Source organism: Erythranthe guttata, chromosome 9, assembly GCF_056151865.1.
Source record: "Erythranthe guttata isolate IM_541 chromosome 9, IM_541, whole genome shotgun sequence".
Classification (NCBI taxonomy): Eukaryota; Viridiplantae; Streptophyta; class Magnoliopsida; order Lamiales; family Phrymaceae; genus Erythranthe; species Erythranthe guttata.
In genome coordinates this window covers 7524161-7532004 of record NC_142541.1, presented here as the reverse complement: position 1 = coordinate 7532004, position 7844 = coordinate 7524161, and the positions used below count along the sequence as shown (strand labels likewise).

Genomic DNA, 7844 nt, shown 5'->3' with positions numbered 1-7844 from the left:
TTTCTTTGAATTTTAAGCTTGTGAAATTTCGAGAAGTGTCATAACAATTGCAAGTCCTGAAAACGTGAAGTTGACCATATTAATGTATATAGTGTGATGCATTTATTTATTTCGTGGCTTTGCAAGTTGATAGATATTGCTAGAGGACAAGCATAAGTTCAAGTTTGGGGGTGTGTTGAGTGTAGATTTTACACTCAATACGTTTACTTACGTTGATATTTTGTTTAGATTTAATTATAAATGTAACACCCCACATTTTCGGTAAAATATTATTATTTTATTTTACCACCTTTATGTGCATATTTGTGAAATTAGAATAATTATTGCATGATTAGTATTTACATGAATTAGGTAATTATGTGATTATGTGAAATTATGTGATTATGTGAATTATGTGATTATGTGAAATTATGTGATTATGTGAATTATGTGATTATGTGAATTATGTGCTTAGGAAATATTTCGAAATAGTATGTCGAAATAAATTATTTTCATGAATTAGTATTTTATTTTTGCATATGAATTTAAATGAACATTTCATCATGCATTTTAGGATTTTTAATTAATGTCGAAAATTAGAAAATCCTCCCCACATTTTCTTGAATTTTCGGACATCACACACACACACACATGATTTTTAAAACTTGCATATTAATTAGTAGAAAAACATGCATCAGTGTGGTTGTACTTTGAGCATAGAAAGAAATACTCAAGCCTAGTTCCCTACTCTATAGACTAGGCATGCTTTTCACTCCTTTAAGTAAGACCAAAGGTCTTTCTTCTTCTCCCTTCCTCCTCCATTTCGGCAGCCTCACCCCCACCACCATAGCCACCATTTTCTCAAGCTTGAACCACCCAAGAACCACCACCACCTCAACTTTCGGAAATTCCAAAATCCCCCCCACAAAAAGATGTATTTCCCTTTCTTCTCCATTGGCTTTGAACTCTCCAAAAACTCTATAAATACCTCCCATTCCCAAGATCAAAATACATTCTCAAACTCCACTCTTACAATCCTTAAGTTCAAAGTCTCCTTCTATTTCAACAAAAGAAGAATTTTCGGCCAAGCTTAGGAGTAAGCTTCTCCTCCCTCTTCTTTCTTCTTCTTTTCCGAAAGAGCAAAGCTCTTCTTCCTCCAAGTTCTTTTGTTTTATTCTTATTTTCTTAATGCCTAATCTAACTCTTAATCTTTCTTGTATTAGAGAGAAAAGAGCTAACAAATCCTTCCCCTAAAGAGTAGAGGTGAGAATTCTTGAATTCTTGCTCAAACCTACAACACCACTAGTATTTTCGGTTTTTATGTGTTTTTATGTGATTTATTTGTTGATTCTTGCATATTATGTGATTATATGGTTTAGATGATGATTGCATGTTAGTGTTTTGAAAAGATAACTTTGTTCTTGAAGTTTTATACTTTTTCGAAAATTTGGGGGAAATGTTTAAAATTGCTTATTTGGCTTAATTAGTGCCTTGCATGTGTTAATTTAGTGTTTGATTGTTGTTTTGTGGAAAGAAAATGAATTTTTGGCCTAGCCATGAAACTTTCGGATTTTAGGAGAAAAAAATGCTTAAATTGCTTATTTGGCTTAATTAGTGCCTTGCATGTGTTAATCTACTGTTTGATTGTTGATTTGTGAAAAGAAATTGAATTTTGACTTAGCTAAGGAACTTTCGAATTTTTGAGGTAAAATGCTTAAAATTGCTTATTTGGTTTACTTGATATCTTGCATGTGTTGATCTTGTGTTGATTGTTGTTTTAAGGCCTTGCATGTAAGATTTGGTGATTGATTGTTGATATAAGGTCTTGCATGTTAAGATCTAGTGATTGAGGGTTGATCTAAAGTCTTGCATGTTAAGATCTAGTGTTTTGTATGTAAAATGATTTAAGAACTAAGGATTTGTGCTAACTTGATTTAAAATACTCTTGCATGTGAAGATCTAGTGTATTTACTTGAATAAATGTAAGGATGGAAGTCTTGAATTTTATTCTTGTAAAAATGCTAGATTTAGTGAACTTTGATGTTAGATTGTCTTTGCATGTTAAGATTTTGGTTACTTTATGTTTTTTTATGGCTAAATGATTTTGGTGAAACTTTATGTGTATTTTCTATGTGCTCTTGCTTGCTTATGTGAATCATTGGGTGTGAGGATGAGAGAAGGGTAAGTAGAAGGGTGCATGGGTGGGTGCATTAGTGTCATGAAATTTTAAAAGATAAAACTATGTTGGAAAGTCTTTCGAGGTTATGGTAAATTGCCCGGGTACGGCGAGTCGGTACCGTAGGGCCTAGGGGTGGTTTGATCCCACGTAGATAGACATGATTCGATATATATGTGAGGTTATTTACCGGTAACTTAGATTGGCTCTTCCGAGGGATTCCCGACAATTTTTCATGTCATGCATGTTGCATTATGGTGTTGAGGATATCGGTGGGAAGATCTCACTCTATGGTCTTGGGATCATAGGGTTATAAAGGTGGGAAATTCCTTCTATAATCTTCAATACGTGTCATGGCATAGGGTTATAAAGGTGGGATATTCTCACTATATGGTCTTGGGATCATAGGGTTATAAAAGTGGGAATTATCTCACTCTATGCGTGTGGCAATTATGTGAATGAAGAACGCCGACGAAAAAGGGAAGCATATGATTGTTTTACTTTATGTTGCATGTTCATGTATAAGATATATGTATGTATATATATAGATATATGTATGCTCTATGTGCTATGTGTATTCGATAATACTTCAAGATTTTCATTGAGTCCTCAAAGACTCATATTGTAGCACCCTCAATGATTTAAAAGAAATTTTTGAAATACGGACTTTATTAAAAACTTTTGGAACAAATTTGAACTTTGAGAAAAACCACTTTAAAATTTTGTAACCATTTCCCTTTACTTCAAATCTAACCCACAATCGGAAAATAAGATTTTTCATAGAGAGTGTACCATAACATGAACGGGATTTTGAAAATAATCTCGAGGTGGCGGAATAATCCACATAAAACATTACCGGGGTTTAGAAAACACTCGTAAGACAGCGGAAGGAAATAAACTTTATTTAAGATACCCCCGTTTAATAGACCGGGTTCCAATCAGAGTACAAAATAAAATTATACTATGTGATTAGTTTTTTGATAAAACGTTGCGTAGAAAATACGAGTGAAATGATCTAGGCACCAAAGCTCGTGATTCCTCGAACTCCTCTCCGCCGGCCTCCTACATAGCTTGGAGAACCTGAAAAGATAATTTGCATAAAAGCATGAGCCCAAACACTGGCTCAGTAAGGACGTTAGTCTTAGTCTGACGAACTCACGCCTCTCTCAACGTGTCACTCACGACCTATGGGAGTCCTAAAGTATTCGTCTATGTCCTTTCCAACTAATTATGTTATCTCTACAAACACGTCACACATATTCAAGCATATAATTACACATATAAGCACATAACATATTTTTCTTGAAATCGAGAGCATTATAACAAAAGTATGGTTTTGTTTCGAAAATCATTCTGGGAATAATTCATGTAAATTTCATAATTTACTTGGGAATCCAATTTAGGCATAAAGTCTCTTTGAACGAAGTTCCCCTTTTTAAACAAAACGGAATTTCTTTTAAAAGAAAATCATTTTTCTTCCAAAATCATTTTTTATGCGTAGATGCGTATGACAGGATCCCTATCAAAACCCTAACGTAAGCATCGACAATAGACATTTTTATACTGAGCCCGGTCTTTGGTGAGAGCTACCCACCCTGCAGTCTATAGTAACTTGTTGTTTTGGGATACCGGCCCACCGTATCCCGTGTCTATTCATCGGAGCAACGTTACCGTTTTGACTCTTCTATACTAGACCATGCAACCATTTAATGACTCGAGGAATGCACGTAATTTGAAGATCTTAATGCACCATTCAAATAAACAGTAGAATTTCAAGTACATCATTCACATAATGCGAAGGAGTTAAATCACATAACTTGATAATCAAATCATAAAATTCGGAAGCAAATTCCGGAACAATAGTAAGCACATATAGATCAAACATTAGTAATAAAAACACATATACTTTTACACGTATATACACATAGGTACTTATACGTATATATATATTTATACATATACGTATATACTCTAATTTATAACTATGGGCTATAAGTTTCCTCAACCCGAAGGGAGTACGCCTATAACATCATAGGTCTAAACTATCGATATACATATACATATACTTTTATATATACATACTTATACCTCATAAGAGTAAAACACATTATTCAAATAATCATCATGAATTTCAATATTTCACCTAATACCTATTCAAAGGACTATAGAAAATCAAATCTAGTAGAAGTACTAGGACATAGAAAGTTTCAAGAATAACTTATAGTTCTAAATATATACTAGTCTTTGTATCTTACTTATAAGTACTCTAATAATGGTTCTCTAGATGTAACATCATAATCTTATTCATTACCATATTAAATCATGTCTCAAGAGTTTAAATCATGCTCACAAAGGACACCTTTAATTCAAAGAAATTCGTTTTTAGGAAAATCGGGCAGTTTTGACACCTTAACTTTGAAAATACATTTCTCTTAGACCATAACTTCAAAAATCCTGAAACTTTGACACAATACTCCTGTATGAGTCGAAAAGACTCCTTTAAAACAGTTTTCCAAAATAACTAGTAGACTAAGAGAAATGAGTAAAAGAGTGCAGGAGTGTGGTCACACTTTCAGAAACAGAACCAACCACTTTGAAAATACCCAATAAATCACCCTTTTGTTAAAACAATGTAGGACTTTTCAGAAAACTGGTTTTATAAGTTATAAATATATTCCAAGTGGAATCAAGGAAATAAAAATAGGAAAACATCGATTTTAAAAGCAAATCCTCAGCTGACTCACAAACTGTGCAGGTTTAGTAAATAATTCATATCTTAATCATCTCAAATCCGATTGATGATTAAAATATATCAGTTTAAATAAGACAGAAAGATCTAGTTACCCATGAAATTTCGTGATTTTATGAAAACAGGGCATCTGTGAAACATGCAGTAAACTCCGAGGCTGAGAACCTGAAAATTCATTAGTGATTTATATCTACATCTTTGATCAAAACAGATCTGGCAGTTTAGGCACTATAACTTCAGAAATTCATATCTCCTAAACCGCAGATCCAAACCTGATGAAATTTTGAACAAATGTTCATATCTAAGTCTAGTTTATAGGGTTAAAACAGTTTATGAAGAAACTTATCTATGTACGAGATATAATCAATTTAGTGCAGTAACATAAGCAGAAATTCAGAACAGATCCACTAACTTTAAAAATACCAATTAATTCATACCTTTACTTAAACACTACCAAATTTTGTGGAAATTCAGTTTCATAAGTTTATAATCATACTCAAGTTGAATCAACTAAATAAGATTAGTATAAAACGCTATTTAACACATAATTCGTGGATGACTCCGAAACTGTGCAGATTCGGAAAACGATTCATAACTCACTCATTACAAATCCGATTTATGCATAATTTATATCAACATGCAATATAAATTAGAAGCTACGAAACTGAAATTCAAGTAGTGTTCATCAAGAACTTTATCTTCTAAAGCTCAAAATTAAAACCTCAAACATAAAATTCATTAAAACACATATAATTTATATTAATTAGGTTATTATTTCAGTAAAGACCAAGGTCCTTACCCAAGAGCAAGAAATCGAAGATGAAGGAGTAAGAAAACCAAAGGCTCGGTGGATTTTCGGCGGGTTTGGCTTGGATGTTCTTGGATGGCTTTGGGGCTGAGTTTGAAGGATGTGAAGGGGCTGATTCTTGAAGATTTTTAGCAGAATTGAAGAGGAGGGAGTTTCTCTTGGAGAGCAATTGAAGAGAGGGGCTTTGATGGGGTGATAGAATTGAAGAAGAGAATTCTTCTTTGGGGCTGTTTTTGCTCGATGGAGAGGGAGAGGAGAGGGAGAGGAGAGGGCCTTTTGGCTGATGTTTTGGTGTGAAGAAAATGTGAAGAGGAGGGGTTTATTTATAGAGGAGATGAGGCCCTTATTTGCAATATAAAAGACATTGGGGTTTTATTAGCAATTTGGGAGAAAAATACCTTGGGGGCTCCTTAGCAATATAGAAGAGAAGAGGGGAGTCTTTAGTAATTAATACACTTAGGGAATAATTCACACACACAAAACATACGGTCACATAACTATTAATTATTAGCATTAACCCATATAATTCACATAAATTCAATATGAGGCCAAATAGAAATTAGTTATCATGTCACAACTTATTAAATCTCATATTATCCTAATAGATTAATTATCAACTAAAGCACATCATTAAAATCCATGGACTAAAGCACATAATTCATTAAATCACATAATTAGAATCAACTACTCAATTAATAATAATGCCTACTTCTAAAAATACTATAATGTATCTAAATCACATAAACACATAGAGAGCGTATAAATTGCTACTCGATTCATGAAATGCACGTACATTCGTATTTACTATATGTTCAATATAATCATATATAAATGCTTATGAAAATGCGGGCTGTTACACATATAGGTTTTGTATGTTTGTAGGTATACCCGATTTAGGGCCCGAGGAGTGAAGTTAGAAATCGAGCTCGAGAATCGGAAGGAGATTGTATGGAGGGGTTGTCGATTGTGTTGGCTCTTAATCTAGTCATGTGGTTTTATTTGTATAATATGCTTGTAAATACTTTTGATACGGTTTTAGGCATTTTCTACCGTTCGCTTCCTCCGATCGGTGGGAATTATTAAAAGACGATATGTGTAATAGTAATTAGGATTACCCTATTTTGGATAATTAATCGGTAATCCGTAGCCTTTGTAAGCGAAAGCAAATTTTCACTATTCATATGCATGCATGCTTTCGGCTAGTAATTTCTTCGTGTTTGGTCTCCATGTTATAAACTTATTTTCATATAGGTGCTCTGCTTAGAAAATCATGCAATTTTAGGATTCTTTGCATCTCTCTGTTCTCATCATATTGATAGGTCTTGTGCATGATTTGGGTAGGTATTTATTTATTTATGATTTATTTCTCACTACTGCATTGAAACAGGGTCATTCGGGTGTTTTCTGATATAACTGGAGTTTTACTCACTCAAATTCCTTGTTTCCACTTGGAAAATGTTTTAAACCCATTTTTCTGCCTTGGGGTAAAATTTGGTAGCTTTTGGGTCAGTGAGTAATTTATTATGAATTTTCAAATCTCCCTCCCCTGTTCTGGATTTTAAAACTGAGTGACTGTGCCATTTTTTTTATTTCTCCTAAATGGCCATGCATCTTTCAAAACTGTTTTAATTGAGTGATCTAGACCCGTGTTGGATGGTGTGGTATTATTTTGGGGTCATATTCATGAGTAGTTTAAGAGGAATTAGTTTTTAAAGCTTATGCATTGAATCTGTCCGCATTTGCATTAAGTCCATCATGCCTAGTTAATTTCTAGTCTTGCATGTAGCATGCATTTGTGTCAATTATTTGATAAGGATTTAGTTTAAAAAGAAAAAAAAAATTACGTAAATTTATATCCACAAAAAAATCATTTTTAAAAGTCTTCCGCTGAGATTACATATAATACGAGTAATCGAGAGAGGGGTGTCACAATATTTGTGCTTTAATTGATTGATTTTGTGTTTTATAGGTGAAAAACGAGAATTATGTGTCCAAGAAGGAAAAAAAGATCAAAAAGAAAGGAAAAAGTTGCAAATAAGGAAATAAATCAAACTGAAAGAAAGAATCTCGCCACAGCTTTGGCAGTGTCCACCATTTCGAGCATATCTCTCTCATACAAACTCTGTGTGGGA

General features: G+C 33.4%; 1 long non-coding RNA gene across 1 annotated transcript; it reads right to left on the bottom strand.

The window, feature by feature from the left end:
• Window positions 1-3031: 3031 nt before the first annotated feature.
• Window positions 3032-6640, bottom strand: LOC148767980 (uncharacterized). The gene is made up of 2 exons (XR_016033403.1): window positions 5704-6640; window positions 3032-3235 (listed from the first exon to the last, which is right to left on the bottom strand). It is a non-coding gene; the product is annotated as an uncharacterized LOC148767980 (long non-coding RNA).
• Window positions 6641-7844: the final 1204 nt, after the last annotated feature.